This window comes from Cryptomeria japonica, chromosome 4 (assembly GCF_030272615.1).
Source record: "Cryptomeria japonica chromosome 4, Sugi_1.0, whole genome shotgun sequence".
NCBI lineage: Eukaryota > Viridiplantae > Streptophyta > Pinopsida > Cupressales > Cupressaceae > Cryptomeria > Cryptomeria japonica.
In genome coordinates this window covers 484,479,318-484,498,221 of record NC_081408.1, presented here as the reverse complement: position 1 = coordinate 484,498,221, position 18,904 = coordinate 484,479,318, and positions in this window count along the sequence as shown.

The following is an 18,904-nucleotide window of genomic DNA, read 5'->3' as shown; positions in this document are numbered from 1 at the left end:
AAGGATGAAGATGTAAAGCAAGAATTCTCAAAATAATGGATCAGAAAATCAGATCTGAATGTTGATGGGAATACCCCTCCACTAGTAGAATAGAGTATCACTCCATCGACAGGAGACTCTTCATATAATTGAAGGAAAATCCTTTGGGGGTTTAGCAAAAAAATGAAAAACTTGCTATTATTCCCTCAGTTGATGGTGAGAAGTTGAAATTGCTTCTATACTGACAGATGACTTAAGTTATAACTTAATCAGCAAGCATTAAATATGGTAGTTGGAGAAAATAACATTATAAAGCAAGTGTTTTGGCTCCTTTTTCATTCACCAAGCATTCAAATCTTCGAGAGCACAAAAATTCCTGAGCAAAGGCATTCTAAGTGAAGAAGTGAAGCAATCTATCAAAGCATTCATCCCTAAGGAAGATTGAGGTATTTATAGCTATGGCATCTTCATCCACTCCTGAATTTATTGCAAACCCAACTATTGTTGAGCTTATTAAACGCCCTAGACCCGTTTTCAAACTGGTTCCTGAAATGGCAAAGAAAGATGATAACATAGGTGCATTTTCTCAAATTCCTAAGGGAGTAGTATATGCTGAAGACCCTAGGATGTATATACATTGTCATATTGAGGAACTAGGTGATGATGAGATTAAGAATATGTATAAGTCTGTGATTTGTGATGAATCTGGAAATATCAAGCCGGATCACAAAAGAGTGGAAACCCTAGGTTTTACTGAAATTCTTAGTATCCCAGATTTTCCCAAGGATATCATAAGGATTGTGTTAAGCAGAGTACATGGTGAATTTTTCTAGTTGGACTCAATTCATAAAATCACAAAAGAAGCTGTAAAAGCTATAACAGGGTTACTTTCCACTGGTAACAGACCTGACAAAACAAAGAAGGTCTCAAATGACATAGTTAAAAACCTAACTGGTGCAACATTTGATAAAAGATCTTTAAGGGTAAACGATGTAAAAGACATTAATGTCAGATTTATCAGTATGATTTTAGGTTATAAGGCTACACATGCAAATAGGTTAAATTCAGTTTCTAGCCTATGTATCAAAAGTGCCTATGATATGGTCAATGATAATGCAAGAATAGATATATGTGAATGGCTTAAAGATGAGCTGATAGACAATTTGGGAAAGATTAAAGGAGATAAGAAAGGAACATTTAGATTCAGAAACTTACTTGTTTGTTTGATGTTGTACATAACCAAACAAGTACCCGGTATTGGTGCTAGAGAGTTTGACTTTGACATCCTGATAGGAAAATAGCTGTTAGATTTACTGAGCAATATGGGAGAGAACAGGGAGAAAAACCTAAATGAGTATTTTCAAGAATTGAAGGCTCGAATGAAAACTAGAGTAAGATTGCCACAAGCTATTATGGATAAGTATCAGAAAGAAATCTATTTTGTGATCAAGAAAGATGAAATTTGGATGGAGGCAGTTATCCCTAGAACTATTTGGGTAATTGAAATGGGCTATGAAACAGATGACAAAATCATAGAAACTTATGCAAAAGTCCTCCTTGAAGCTCTAAAGGAACCGGAAGAGAAAGTGTTTGGTAGTGCTGAAACAATAGAAAGTACTATTCAATCTAGGAAAAGGGTTAAGAAAGTTGAAGCAAATGTAAGAAAAGGATCCCGACAGGCAAAGGCAATCAAGGAAGATGTTTTGAGACAAACTGGTATAAGTGAAAGTGAGTTGGAAGCACCTCAACTAGAAATTCATCTTTCACCAGTTGGAACTTCTTCTAAGAGTGATATACCGATAGTATTTAAAAGGATGGAAATGAAAAGAAAACCCCCTCTGGTACCCTCTCCTACACCAAAAAGAACCAGACAAAAACAACATGTAGTAAGGCCTCCAACAAAGAAAATGACTCCTAAGAAGAAGAAGGTGAAATATACTATTTCTCCTCTAGACAAACTTCTTAGCGAAATTATAGATGATGGTAAGCTGAAGAACATAAACAAAATATACAATACACTATCATCTAATGATAAGGAAAGCATAGAGAACAGTGTAATTCTACACTTAGATATATATAAGAAATTTTTGATGCAAATTGTTGATGAAATTCCAAATGATCTATATAGGAGACTTGAAGCTAGAAGATTAGCCATTGTTGAACTGGATAAAAAGATTAAGATAGAAAAATTACTAGCAGTGCATCTAGTTAACTCACCTGATGAAATAGACAAATTAATAAGTGAGGCTAACTGGACAGTATTTTCTACTGCTCATCGGCATATAGCACTAATGGCTGGCAGAGTAAATGAAGTATCTAAGGAAACAAAAGATGGATTGGATATATTCTTTGTGGAAAAAGAAAAAGAAGAAGAATTACTTAGGCCAAAAACTATCAAAGTATATCAAAAAGACAGAGATAAGGGGAAAGGTAAGGTAGGTGGACCACCAAGCCTAAAAATAATTGACAATGTTCCCCCACCTCTTTCAAATACTCCACTCGTAGTCACTACTGATAGACAACCAGCCACAAAGAGTATGGAAACTCTGATAGAGGATACAAATCCTAATTATGAAAATTTGTATATGGTAAATGTAGACACCCATGAAGTTAATGTTTTGGTTGACAGAGAAACCACTGAGGACAAGCTAAAAAATGTGACTACTGAGTCAATGGTTGTAGAGGTTGAGATGAACATAGAAAAACCTACACAGACAGAGCAACTGACAAAGGATACCATATAGAAACCGGTAGATACAACAGAAAAACCATCTGAAGAACTGGCAAAAGAGAGTTTAGAGGTACAAACTGAGATTACATCTGAGAAACCAATAGTTAAAAGCTCAGAGAAACTCTCTGAGACACAGATAGAGAAACCAAAATAGGTATAGGTTGAAGCACAGGTTCAGATAGACACAGTGCCATCGACCCAAATTGAAAAGCAAAAACCTTTTTTTGTGGAAATGCAAACACAGACTGACCTACCAGAGGTTGAATCAAGTAAAATAATTACCACAATCAATAGCATGGCTATTATAAAGACTGTTGGACAAACATCTGGTACATCTATGGTAGAATTCAGACCTACAAATGTAATACAGGTCTTGTTAGATTCAATAAAGAAGATCACATAATGCAATGCACAAGCCTATAAGGCTATTGATGATACAATTCCAATTCTTAAATTAATTGCACCAAATTGCACAGTTGATAATAAGGATTCTTTAGGACAACTAGACACATTGTCTAAGTTCGTCACCGGTAACTTACTGACTATTGATCAAATAAATGAGGATACATTTAAGGAAAGGATGATAAAGAAAAAAGAGAAATTCTTTGAGGATATTGTAAATAAGAACAAGGAGAAAATGGATGCTCTATTACAAGAACTTGGAGAAATAATTCTTGACTCCAAGAAACTGTATAGGGACACCTGTAAAACAAATATTTTGATAGAGGATCTTGACAAGGAGATCAACAAAGCACAAGATAAGATAAACAATATTGCTAACAATCTGATAGGTGCATCAGACTCATTTTTGGAGTTAGAGAAGAAGATTGCAGAGCAAGAAGAGAAAATCAAGAAGTTAGAAAATGACAAACAAGGAATAAAGGATAAAGCAAAGGACTTGAAATGCAGACTTAGTCCAAGACTTGAATACCTTATTTCTTTGAGAAAAGAAATATCTAAGGCTCTGGTTCCCGGACTAAAGAAACTGGAAGAGAAAATGCACATACTCACTGGTACTGTTCAAAGAACTCAAGAGGCAATAAACGACAACAAAACATTCAGTAATGGTATAAATTTAATCTTGACAGATGTTTCAGATTGTAACCCATCGGTTACAAGAATCCAGGCAGGACTCCACTGACACCAAATAACAACCTTTTTCATTGATGTCAAAGGGGGAGTAGTGGGATGAGAAAAATGGTCAGAAGAAAGGACATCATCTGCTCAGGGGGAGAATACATTTTTTTTGGCACATAGTTTTGGTAAGACAATTTTGGCAGACTATTTTTGGATATCACTTTGGAAACTTTTTTCTGATGAGTGTTGCCATCAATGCCAAAGGGGGATATTGTTGGAAAATGCACACTCCAATGAGAAATTGTAGGTGATTGAATATTTTGTCATTGATGGCAACCTTGCAATCATAGGACACCGACAAGACAAAGATATCGGTATCGACACCAACAGACTCTACACTAGCATACAGAACACCGATAGTGAAAGGAAGGATACCGACACCTTGGCCGACTTCAAATTTGTTTAAAATGTATTTTGTAATTAATTATAGAATCATTGTAAGATGACATGGCGAGTTGTAATATGATTCATATATGTATGAGATCATTTTGTAATAGGAAAGGTGTGAAATAGGATGCGAAATAAGTAGACCTAATATGTGAAATATTGGTTAAGGGTTTATGTTGTAGTAGAGCTTAAACCGGTACTGAATCTAGCATAGCAGATGCTGATCTGAAGCAGTACAAGAGATTGGATTAGTATAATCCATTTTTGTAATTCAGTGTGACTTCTTTTGCAATTGAACAGTGAGCTCTAGGCACTTGGCCTTCTTGCATGTGCAGACCCCTATTGTAAGAGTACTATTCCCTTATTGGCCAGTAATTGAATATTGTGGGTCACAAATCCCACCGAGGTTTTTCCCACCCTGGGTTTCCTTGTTAAAATATTGTGTTATGGTGTGCTTCTCATGTTTTTGTTATTATTCTTAGTTACTGCATTATTTTTGGTTTACCGGTACACAGTTTCAATATGCTTTTCATGTTTTAAGTCAAGTAAATTTACATACCAGTTACATACTGATTCACCCCCCCCTCTCAGTATCTTTGGGAATCCTAATAGTATAATTTTTGGTCTAGTTTGAGTAAGATATAGCAGTCCACCAACCATAGATCTGTATAAAGACTAATTAGCTTTTGGAGATTCATCATTTTTAGATAATTTGTAGCCAGTCACCATAAGAGTTCCAACTGGTTTGGAGTCTTCTAATTCAAACTTCTTCAATAATTCCTTCACATATTTAGTTTGAGATATAAAAATACCTTTTCCAATCTATGAAATCTGGAAACCTAAGAAAAGTTTCATCTCTCATATCATAGACATCTTAAATTCTTTGTGCATATCACCGACAAACTTCATGCTCAAGTTATCATCTCCTTCAAAGAGAATATCATCAACAAAGACTTCAACAATTAAGATGTTATCATTCTCAATCTTGAAATATAGATTACTGTTAGTAGTACCTTTATTAAATCTCAATTTTAGCAAGTACTTATCCAATCTAGCATTACTAGGTTCTAGGGGCTTGTTTCAATCCATAAAGAGTTTTCTTCAGTGTGCATACCATGTCTCCAACATTTGATAATGAAAATCCACCAGGTTGCTCAATGTAGACCTCTTCCTCAAGATCACCATCAAAGAGGCTGACTTGACATCCATCTAATATACCTTAAAATGTTTATAAGCAACATATGCAAGCAACAGTCTAACAACTTCAAGTCTATCTACCAAAGAAAAAGTCTCCTCATAATCAATCCCTTCTTTCTATGAATATCCTTTGCATACCAATCTTGTTTTATTTCTAATGACTTCACCGACTTCATTTAATTTATTCCTGAATACCCATTTAGTACCAATCACATTCTTATCTTTAGGTCTAGGCACAAGTTCCCATGTTTTATTACTTTCAATTTGATTTTATTATTCTTTCATAGCCCTTATCCAATTTTCATCATGCAAGCCTCAGCAACATCTTTAGGTTCAATTTTGGAAATCAAACATACCTCTTCAACAACTAGCCTTCTCCTATTCATCAATCCTTTATTTTCATCACCAATAATCTGATTTTCAAAATGATTCTATCTTACATACCTCAGAGTCTTCTGATTATTTTGATTTTCAGGTTCTTGGACTTCTCCATCGATAGTAGAAACATTTGGGTTAGCTATCTCTACCATATCATTCTACTTCAGTTCTAATCTGAACAGGTGTTAGAACAATATGGTGACCATCATCATATCCACATGCTCTAATTTATTTTCCATAGTTCTCATCAACCTTCACATTTGCACTTTCCACTATCTTTCTCAGTCTCTTATTGTAGCACCAGTAGCTTTTCTCTTTGTTGAATATCCCAAGAAAATTCCTTCATCACTTCTTGCATAAAACTTTCCTATATCTTCATCTCTCTTGATATAACACTTGCTACCAATTTTTTTTAAATATCTCATAGTAGGAACATGACCAAACCATATCTCATAAGGAGTCTTACTAGTATCACCTTTTATATGCACTCGATTGAATGTGTAAACAAAAGTGCTAACAACTTCTCTCCAATAGATCTTTAAAACATTCCCTTCAATTAGCATAGTCCTCGCAACATCCAAGATAGTTCTTTTCTTTCTTTCAACAACTCTATTATATTGTGGGGTTCTAGGATCAGATAATTATCTTTTAATTCCATGCTTCTCATAGAATGAATCAAACTCACTGGAACAAATTCTCCTCTATCAAATCTTAGACATTTCTCCTTTAGTCTTGTCTTAGTCTCAACCTTTTCTTTGAATATCTTAAATTTATGCAATGCTTTTGATTTATCTTTCGAAAAGACAACCCACACCATCCTGGAATAATCATCAATCAATAACATAATATATTTGTCACCCTAAACACTTCTAATGTTTGTAGGTCCACACAGGTCAATATGCACAAGATCTAGCAATCCATTAGATGTATACTTCTTGCTCTTGAAATAAAGTCTTGTTTTCTTACCCATCTGACATTCCTTACATACTAGATTAGCAGACTTAACAATTTTAGGTAGATCTCTAACAACTTGTGTATAACTGATCTTAATCATTGAATCAAAATTAACATGACATATTCTCCTACACTACAAACAACTTTCATCAATCTAAGCAATCAAGCAACTTTTCTCACCAACAATTCAAATGAAAGATATTACTTTTAGTATTAGTTCTAGATGCAATCTCTATACCAGAGGCATTTAGGATCTTGTATTTTCTATTCTTGAATTGTAAATCTTAACCTTTGTCAACCATCTGTCCAACACTTAAGAGATTATGCTTCAAAACTTCAACATACAAGACATCATCAGTATTATGCTTACCATGAAAGGAAATAGAACCTCTACCATAGATTACATAGGTGTTGTCATCCCCAAATCTTACTATTACACCATCATATCTTTCCATACTCACAAATTTTCTTTTATTACCAATCATATGATGTGAACAACTGCTATCAATCACCCATTCACCTTTCTCTTCAACTTTAGCAGCTAAAGCTTTCTCCTCAATAGTGCAGCTTGTGGAATCAATAGGTATCGGTCCATGTTCTTTAATAGCAATAAACACTACTTCATCTCCTTTGGATTCTTCATCTATAATACCTTTATCAGCAACATAATAACAATTCTTCTGATGCTTATACTTCCGGTTAGACTTGTAAGGCTTATCATATTTCTCACACTTCTCATATCTATCATTCCTATCATGCTTATCAAATTTATCATGCCTAACATATTCAACCATTCTCTTCGGGAATGTAAAAGCAAAATGTCCTATCTTATTGCAAGAGAAACATTTCAAAGATAATTTTCCATCATACTTACTAGCTCCCTTAGGTAATCTCTCAGAAATCAATGCTTCAAGCTCATCCAATTCTCTTTCTTTCTCTTCCATCTCTCTTCTCTCTCTTTCATATTTGGATATTTTGCATTCATCAGGTTCATACTTCTTCTTTTTAGATACAAATTCTCTAAATGTTGTCTTGAAATTTCCATGTGATTCACCAAACTCGCACAACTCAAATGCAACAATCTTTCCAACCAACGTATCTCTTGTCATAGTAGTTACACTCTGGATCTCATCAATAGCAGCTACCTTATGTTTGTAAGAAGGAGGCAAAGATCTCAATACCTTAGCAACAATTTCATTTTCTTCAAGGGTTCCATCGACACATCTGATACCTAGGACAAGGTCATTTACCTTTTCCATAAAAGAGTTTATGTTCTCATCTTCTCCCATTATTGGCATCTAATACTTCCCTTTCAAACTCTGCAACTTAGAAACTTTGAGTTGTTTATCTCCTTCATACAAGTTCTTAAGCTTCTCCAAGATTTCATGTGCAGTTTGAAGTCCCATCGCATAAGTCATTTCTGAATTAGTCAGGGCGCTCAACAATTCTTCCTTAGATCTAATGTTATGTTAAGGTTCCTTGATCTCATTAGCCATAACCAGTCCATTCTGAGGAACTGAATAGGCATTCTCTGTAATCTTCTAGTAATCTTCTCCAAGGAATCTCAAGTGCACCTCCTTTCGGTTCTTCCATATAGCATAATTACTTCCATAAAATCTCAGACTCTCCTTCTTAAAGAAAAAACCTCTAGTTTCCATACTGGATCTCCTCAAGCGGTTAAGATTATTCTAGAGGATCTAGCTCTGATACCAATTATTGGCAACAACAATGAAAGAAAATTTTGAAGGGGGAGGGGGGGGGGGGGGGTGAATCAGTTTTCACCGGATCTACAAAGTTAACCACAAATATAGATCTAATAAACAACAACAACAACAAAGATAAGAAAATTGATAGCACAACACACAACACAAAAATTTTGACATAAAAAACTCAGTTAAGGGAAAAACCATAGTGGGAACCTACCTAAAATAACTTGATACTCTACAGTAGTATGTAAAAATAATTACAATGGTGAATGCACATGCATTCAGGCACACTGCCTAGATCTTACAACTCAAGATACAATAACTTGGAAGGCTACAACCCTCAGGGAAGTCTCACTGACTTACAACAAGACACGAACTACAATCAGGAAGGAATGATCTGCAATAATAACATTTGTAAATGCCTGATGACAGTTCCGGTTAACCATAATTGTCTTCTCTACACCAATATCTTCTTAATACAACACACTAAAAGATGAATCCCTTTTTTCACATAGACACCACTCTCTAATAATGCAGCCACAACCTTGATACCTAAATTACATGACTATATCACCTATTTATACAATTCATCAACCTTGACAATAAGGTCGGCTAAACCCTCAACATCTAAATACAAAATTACATTACATGATACAAAGATAGACCACCAGACCAATATAATGGTTTACATAATATAACATGGACCTAAATCAAATTTCCAAGTGCTCATCTCCATCGATAATCATGCCAAGATCAACTGCAACATGCTACACCACCATGAAAACCACATAATATGAAGAACATCACCGGTTCAATAAAATCACCAAAAAATCACACAAAGATCGATGTAGATCATCAAAACAAATAAGACACAATTATGAAACACCAACAAGCTTATTAGAATCATCAACAAGAACTACACCAACACCACTTATCAAATCTTCATCGATCAACATCCGAACCTCAAGAATATTCAAACAACAACAACTATCACGAAGAAAGATAACTTGCGAAGAACCAAATCATTGACCATCTAAAAGGAAGATACACATGAACATCCCAAGCAATCTCCCAAAAAAATTATTCAAAATCTGATCACACCGGAATATACCAGAGTAAATATTGAACTCTACAAAGCATTGATAAAAAAATAATCTGCAAACCGGATCATATGATATGATCAATTAATCTTTTCAGATCACCAAAACCAATACAGAAAGATATAATGACACTAGAAATATTCCATACACCAAACCATGATCCGAATAAACCAATATACAATCACTGGAGCAATAAATCACCGGAATATGTTGACATCAATGACAAAAACATATCCTAGCAACAACAATATCCAACACTATGTTACATGAAAAATAGTTTCCTTTGAAAGATAAATACCTAAAAAAGATAGGAGGAGGTCTTCGGATCATCACATACTTCTTGAAATTCTAGTTAGGCATGAAATTCTTCTTATCTTCAGTAGCATTCTTCACTTCTTTCCCCTTTTCTTTATTGATCTTTGAGCATTCACCAAACTCTTTATTATTATAAAACTGCAAAAATAGATTCCCATATTTCCTTTCCACCTTTCAAGTTTAAGCCATTACTAATCTAATCTTTGGCATCTTTGAGTTCCCTTTTCAGATTCATTACTTCTTCTTGTAATTTTGAACATTCTCTAGTCTTCTCATCAAGCTTTGTTTCAAATTCATCAATAACCTTATTTCCTTTGTCCAATAAACTCCTTAAGTAAGAAATCTTCTCGATTGTCTTCTTGTATTTATCTCTGCACTCATCTAGATCAGCCAATGTAGATCTTAGTTCTCCTTCCATATCAACAAATCCTTCAACATGATCCCAATCACATTGTTTTGAAGCATCCATATCAATTAGCTCTTCTTCAAATGTAGTGTTCAAGACTCTGGATCCACTTCAAGCCATTAATCTTACTCAAGAGGAACCTTTCTTTGATACCAATTGTTGAACACACACCGAATGTTGAGAGGTGGGGAGGTCAATCAACAATAACTAAAATCTCAGACTTCAATCTTACATCTAACAAGTTTATTCCAAGCATTCACTTTAAAAAGTATTAAAGGAAGACATCATAGAATCATTTACACCAATCACACATGAACATCAATAATTTATACATGGAAAACCCAAACTAGGAAAAAGCAAGGTGAGTGCCAACTCACAGAAATGATCCACTATATAAAAATGTTTTACAAAAGGGAGCTCACTACTCTGGAATTGCAGAACAAGACTAAATGCTCTTGGGAAAAGATAAAAAAAATGACTTGCAAACTTGATGCTAACTACAACAAAGCAAGATACATAATTACAAATTATAGAAAAAGAAATATATGAATATAGGTATCTCTACATGCTGATCACAATCTCTATTATATCCCAAATTCTAACCTTACAAAAATATTCAGACCTCTAAGTATCCAGAACACAACTCATATCAAATGTCACCTCTATACTACAATCCCTTTTGAATCATTCACATCACCATCCTTACATTAAGTTTCACATGCATTCACCACTAGATTCCACACACAAATCTATATATTTTGTCTATCCTATGTATGTATATATATACCAACTCAGAAGAAAAAATTTTCACCATGTTAGCCAAAAGAAAGGTTGTAATGTGTATGCACATCCCTGACCCAAAATATATAGCCGAACCAAAATATGAAATGCATAGAATATACTCTAGACCAAAACCAAAATTGAATGTACAACATCAAACCAAAGGAATACTTCACACACCATCATCGAACCAAAAATATATGTTACATCTAACTCTAATAGAATAACCCAAACACATGTACCAATAATATCATCTCACAATCGCATAAGTCCAGACCAAAACAAGCAACACCCAGACCACAATAATCAAATTTCCAACTGTCCTCATCACCAATAAGTAATCAGATCAACATTAAAACATACCAATATCAATCTAATCAATTTCTAATGCAAATTGTGTTAGACATTGGCTGATGTATTGTCATTTATGTCAACATATTCTTCTGTGTATTCCAGTGTTGAATTTTGGTTGAATGAGTTGTCTTAGCCTATGTGTTACAGATGAGCTAATGCAGATTAAAGGGTTTCTGGTATGTTGTCAGTGGATGATTCATTACCATTTGCAGAGGTCTGCCTATTGTCTTGATCAAGTTATGAGATCTGGTATTAAGGATGTCATTCAGTTAATTGTGTTATTTGATATTTTGGTTTATGCTCCATACTGCTCTGGAATTGTAATATCTTTAGTTGTAGATGTGTTAGAAGCATTTTGGATGTTGACATGTTTCCTCGATTCGATTGGTTCATGATTTGGAAATCCACAAGCAAATATTTCAAGTTTATAGTTAGTTATGCTAGTGTTCTTGAGCTTCGGTAGAGAGATGATGATGATTCTAGTGATTCGAGTTATTACAGTTGTTGTGGTGCAATTCACATTGTTTGTGGATATCTCTAGATCATGTTCTATGTGTATTGGCGGTTCACATTAATTATTGTGTATGTTATTAAATATTTTGTTTTATCCGGTGATATTCTTTGTGTTATGTGATATTCTTGGTGATTGTAGCGTGTTGTGGATGATTGAGGCGTAATTGTTGGAGATGTTGTATGTTTGCAATATCGATTTGGGTTCAGACTATGTCTTATCCGACATTGTTTTGGTCTACATGCATTGTTGTAGTGTGTGAGGTTATTATTTTATAATTTATATTGAGGGTTTAGTTGACCTTGAAATATAGGTTGATGACTTGTATAAATGAATGTGATAATCATCAAAAGATATCATGCTATGTGTGGATATTGTGTCAACCATTCGTTAGCAAGGAAGTTGTGTGAATTTATGTGAAGAAGTGTATTGTAGTGAGGATTTGATAATGAGCTTAACCAGAACTATACTCAGGCATATGGAGATGCTATTTTCATAGTTCATGTAATCTGGATTGTTGTTCGAATGCTTTTGTAAGTTAGTGAGACTTCATGCAAGGTAGTGAGCCTTCCCTAAAGATTGTAGCCTTTCTGGGTTTCTTATTTGAGTAGTGAGTTCTAGGTCGTGTGCCTGAATGCATGTGCATTCCCCATTGTAATATTTTCATTTACTCCTAATAGGGTATTATCTCATTGTAGGTAGGTTCCCACCATGGTTTTTCCCTTAACTAGGTTTTCCACGTAAAAACTATTTATGTGGTGTTATTTCATGCTTTAACTGCTAATTATCAAATCCGATTTGAGATTTAAGTTGCAAAACATTTTTGTGCAAACAGATTCACCCCCCTCTCAGTTTGCTGCATTTTTGCCAACAAATTGTCGATGTCCAAACCATAGTACCAATCCACAACTGACAATACTTCACCATTATAGTTAACCCTGATGATGTCTAAACCAAAACCCACCCAGACCATACTGTTTGGCTATTAGGGGTCCCACAGATATTGAGAGGGGGGGGTGAATCAGTATCTAACCGGTAATAAGAATTTAAAACATGCATAACATAATATAACAGTGTACTGGTATGCAAGAAATAATGCAGTAAATAGAATCAAGAACATCCACATGAAAAGTACACCATAACACAAGATGTTAACGAGGAAACTCGGTGTGGGAAAAAACTTGGTGGGATTTGTGACCCACAATATTCACTCACTGGCCAATAAGAGAATATTACTTACAATAGGGGCCTGCACATGTAGGAAGGCCAACTTCTTAGAGCTCACTGCTCAATGGGAAGTCACACTGACTTACAATAAGGATTATACTAATCCAATGACTTGTACTACTTTACAATAGCATGTTCAATGCCAGATTTAGTACCAGTTCCTACTCTATTCTTTACATATACCCTTGACCTATATTTCGCACATTAGGTCTGCCTAATATTTTCCATTTTTCTTTTTACATCACTTCTTCAAATGTCTACAATGATCTCCTTTATATATAAGAGTCATTTTACAATTCGCCAAGTCGGCTTACAATAATAAACAAAATATTACATAACAAAAATCCTGTCGGCCTCTCTGCCGGTATACTTGTTTTCTTTTGTGCTAGTGCCGATGTCCTGAGTGATCTGCTGATGTTGGTGCACTATCTTGCCAGTGTAATGCTTTTTCGGTATAATGTCTTGCTGGTGCCATAGGATTGCAAGGTTGCCATCAATGACAAAACCTTCAATCACATACAATGTCTCATTAGAGTTTGCATATGCCAACAATCTCCCCCTTTGGCATTGATGGCAACACTCATGAGAAATTTTAAAAAGTATCCAAAAATGTGTAGTCCAAAAATGTTACCAAAAATGTTTACCAAAAATGTGAGAGCTCCCCATGAGAATATGATTCTTGTGTTTTGAATTTTCTCATCCCACTACTCCCCCTTTGGCATCAATGACAAAGGTTGTCAAGATATCAGTAGAGTTTGTAGTTTCATCTATTCATAACCTCAACCTTGTAGCTGGGTAATTATTATCTGAAAAAGATCTCCCAAAATTAAGTTTATACTATCCATAAATTTCTTACTATCCTTTATTGCTATCTCAGTTCTCTTCACTGTACTGGTGAGATGCTGCAAATGCTCTGCCGGTGTTTTGCTTCCCTGTGTTAGTGCCTTAGAAATTTCCTTCCGCAGAGATGCTAAATAGTCCAATCTTGGACTCAGTTTATATCTCAAATGTTTTTCCTTGTTTATTATTCTTTCTTTTTCCCTTTCTAATTTGAGTAATTCTTCCTCAAAATTTGCTATCTTCTCTTCAAAAACTAATAGTGAATCAGGTGAGTTTACAAAGTTGTCAGCAAGTTTATTTATCTCATCCTATGCCTTGCTTATTTTCTTGTCAATATCTACAGTCAAAAAGTTTGTTTTACATGTATCTTTATACAGATTTTTGTATTCTTTCAACAAACTACATAGTTCTGGTAGAAGTGTGTCAAAATCTCTGTTACACTTCTTTATTTCCTCATCAAAGAATTTTTGTTTTTCAATTTCTACCTTATCCTTTACTGACTCTTCCTTTATTTTCTCAATGTTTTCTGAGATATATTTACACAATGTATCCAATTGTCCTAAAGAATCTTTATTATCTATATTACAATTGGGAGCTATTACCTTCAAAATTGGTATGGAATCATCAATTGCTTTATAAGCCTGTGAGCTACAGTCAGTTATTTTCTTGATAGAATCAAGTAATACCTTAGTCACATGTGTTGATTTGAATGCTGATGATGATCCAACAATCTGAGTACCGGTGGAAGTAACCATGCTTGTATTGACCTCTGGTAGGTCAGTTTGTGTCTGCATTTCTTTTAGCACTGGTTTTCCTACTTCACTACTTACTGGTGGCACTGTTTACTTTTGTACCTATTCCAGTTGATGTTTTTCCGGAGCCTTTAGCTCTATTGGTTTCTCTGTATGGTATGTTAGCTCTGTCTGTGACTCAGTCTCTACCTTTTTCTCTATATCTTCTGCCAGTTTCTCTGTTTCCCCTGCTACCAGAGGCTCATTAGCCATATCTGACTTATTAGTTGTATCTTTATCTACTATTATGTTGAGCTTCTGAGTATCAACATTTACAGTATATAAGACTTCAGAATTAGGATTGTTATCCTCTACATCCATACTTTCTACTACCGGTTGTTCTTCAGTAGTTGTTATTTTCACCGGTGGGGGTAGGTTGTCTTTAACTTTGATGCTTGGTGGTCCACCAACTTTGCCTTTCCCCTTGTCTCTATCTTTCTGATATACCTTTATAGGTTTAGGATTCTTGTACTCTTCTTGTTTTTCTTTATCAACTAGGAATATATCCCATCCATCTTCTGTTTCCTTTGTTACTTCATTTACTCTTCCTGCCATTAGTGAAATATGCCAATGTGTAGTAGAGAATACTGACTGGTTTGCTTGAGCAAACAAATCATCAATTTCCTTTGGAGAGTTTACCGGATATACAACAAGTAGCTTCTCTATTTTTATTTTCTTATCTAATTCTATCACTGCTTGCCTTCTGGCCTCAAGTCTTTTGAATAAATCATCAGGAATTTCATTTGCTACTTCCATCAAAAATTTCTTGTACATGTCCATATGCAATATAACACCGTTATCAACTTGCTCTTTCTCATTAGCAGTTAGAGTGTCATAAATTTTCTCTATGTTCTTCAGTTTTCCTTCCTCTGTGATTTCATTTAGCAGTATATCAAGAGGGGCCAAGTCTCTGTTTGTCCTTTTCTTCTTCTTAGGTGTCAGCTTTTTCTTTGGTGTGGCCTTTCTAACTGGAGATCTCATTTCTTGTTGCTTTTGCCTTGTTCTTCTAGGTGAAGGTGTGGTTGTCGGTGAGGGATCTCTTTTTCTAACAACTCTTTTAAAAGTTGCTAGCATGTCACCTTCCAAAGAAGTACCTATCGGTGATAGGTGAGTTTCAGGTTGTGGAGCTACCAACTCATCCTCTGTTATGCCAGTTTTCTTCAATACATCTTCCTTAATGGCTTTTTCTTGCCTGGATCCTTTCCTTACAAATGCCTCAACCTTCTTTACTCTTTTCTTTGATTGTATTTGGCTTTCTATAGTCTCAGCACTACCAAGTACTTCTTCCTTAGGTTCATTGGGGGCTTCCAGAAGTGCTTTGGCATATGTTTCAACTGTGGTCATCTGTTTCATACCACATCTCAGTTACCCAAATCGTCCTTGGGATGACCACTTCCATCTAGATTTCATCTTTCTTAATAACAAAGTATATATCATCTTTGTATTTGTCTACTATTTTTTGAGATAACCTTATTCTTTTCTTCATTTTGGTCTTTAATGCTTGGAAAAAGTCATGAATATTGTTCTCCTTGTTCTCACCCATGTTATTGAACAGTTCAGTCAATTGCTTTCCTGCTAGTATGTCATATCCAAGTTCTTTATAACCTATACCGAGAAACTATTTTGTTATGTGTAGCATTAGGCATACTAACAGATTTCCAAATTTGAAAGTTCCTTTCTTGTCCTTCTTGATTTTTCCAAGGTTGTCAATTAGTTCATCCTTTAACCATTCACATATGTCAATTTTTGCATTGTCTGTAACCATATCATAAGCACTCTTAATGCATAAACTTGAAACTGAGTTAAGTCTATTAGCATGAGTGGCTTTATAACCTAATATCATACTAATGAATCTCACATTGATATCTTTTACATCATTAACCCTTAGAGATCTCTTGTCAAATGTTGCACCAATTAGTTTTGTAACTAGGTCATTGGGAACCTTCTTGGTTTTATCTGGTCTCTTACCGGTGGTCGGTAACCCTGTGACAGCTTTCACAGCTTCCTTGGTGATCTTATGGATTGCATCTAACCAGAAAAATTCTCCATGAACTCTACTTAAAACTATCTTAATCACATCCTTAGGAAATTTAGGAATGCTTAGGATCTCTATAAATCCTAGGGTTTCAATAATCTTATGTTCATCTTTAACATTGCTGGTATCATCACATATCATGTTTTTATACATGGTTTTGATTTCCTCATCTCCTAACTCTTCAATGTTGTAGTGGATGTACATTCTAGGGTCTTCAGCATATACAACTCCCTTAGGGATTTGGGAAAAAGCACCTAAGGTATCATCCTTCTTTGTTATCTTGGGAACTAACTGAAATATAGGCCTAGGTCTTTTAATTACTTCAACAACAGTAGGGTTTGCTATGTATTCAATTGCAGAGGTGGATGCCATGATTAAATACCTTTTACTGCCTTGGGTGGAGAATTTCTTGGAGTGTGCTTGCTTCTTGCTTGAAATGCCTTAGCTCGGAATCTTTGCACTCTCTAAAAATTTGAAATTACAGTGAAATGAAATGGAGCCAAAACCTTACTTTTATAATGTCTTTTCACCATCTACCACATTTATTGCATGCCAGTTAAGCATCACTTAATATTGTCTGCCAGTAATAAGTAATTTTCAACTTCTTATCTCTAACTGAGGGAATAATTAGCACGTGTCATTTGATTGCCAAACCCTCAAGGAAATTTTCTTCAATTAGATGAAGAACTTCCTGCCGGTGGAGCACTGCTCTATCATGCTGGTGAAGTATCACTTTGTCCTACCGGTGAAGCATTGGTTGGTTCTACCGGTGGAGAAGTATTCCCAATATTTAGATCAACTTTTCTAATCCATTGTTTTGAGAATTCTTGCTTAACCTCTTCAACTTTTTCTTTACCTTTCAAGCTAGCACTTTTGTTGTCTACCAGTGTTCCTTTACTTCTACAAAATTTAGCAATATACCCAATCTTGTTACATGCATAACAAGTTACATTATTCTTCTGAATAGCTTTCCCATAACCTATGCCAGTTTATGTTCTGCATTGAGTTGATAAATGTCCAAATCTTCCACAAACATAACATCTCACATTCATTCTGCAGTTTTCAGAGTTGTGACCAACTTTGTTGCATTTTGAACATTGACTGGTGGGTGTATTGATATTCTAATAATTCCTAGATCTACATTCATTTGCTCTATGACCATACTTATTACAGTTAAAGCATTTTCCATTGAATTTATAAGCATTAGGTTGTCTTACCGGTTTGCTGTGATCCTGAGTATTTGCAGTACCGGAGCTTTCACCAACTTCAAAGCCAATTCCAGAAGTGTCACCTTTAGGTTTTTGATTTTTCAGCAAGGTACCAAGTTCCTTTGAGCTTTTCTTGAATTTTTCTTTGTGTTGATTTGCAGTTTCCAGTTCTCTTTCCAAGATTTCTTTTTGTCTCATTAGTTAATTTGAGTCATTCTGAGTATGCATCAGATCTGTCTTCAACATGTCATTTTCATAGCTAAGTCTTGTGTTCTCATTTGCTACATCACTTAGTTTTCTGGTCAATTCTTCTTCATTCTTCTTCCTATCCTCAATCTCTTTGCAAAATCTCATAGTCATATCCTGCATTTCATTTTTTGTTGTCATGATCTCTTGTTTCAACTTGCTTATCATATCATTAAGTGATTCCTTTTCATCATTCTCATTTTGCAATTTTTCACAAAGTTCTCTTCTCTTATTTCTTGCAACAGTAAAATTTTCTTGAAGTGTCTGAATGGTATCTTGAGCTGCTCTTAAATCATCTTCTAATTTGATATTTTTCAATTTCTCTGCATCATAGTCTGTAAGAGCTCCTTCAAGTTGCTTCATCAGATTTTCCATCTTTACCGGTGTCAAGATCTTCCTCAAGCTATTAGGCTTTTGAAAATAGAGGACCAAGCTCTGATACCAATTGTTAGGGGTCCCACAGATACTGAGAGGGGGGGGTGAATCAGTATCTAACTGGTAATAAGAATTTAAAACATGCAGAACATAATATAACAGTGTATCGGTATGCAAGAAATAATGCAGTAAACATAATCAAGAAAATCCACATGAAAAGTACACCATAACACAAGATGTTAATGAG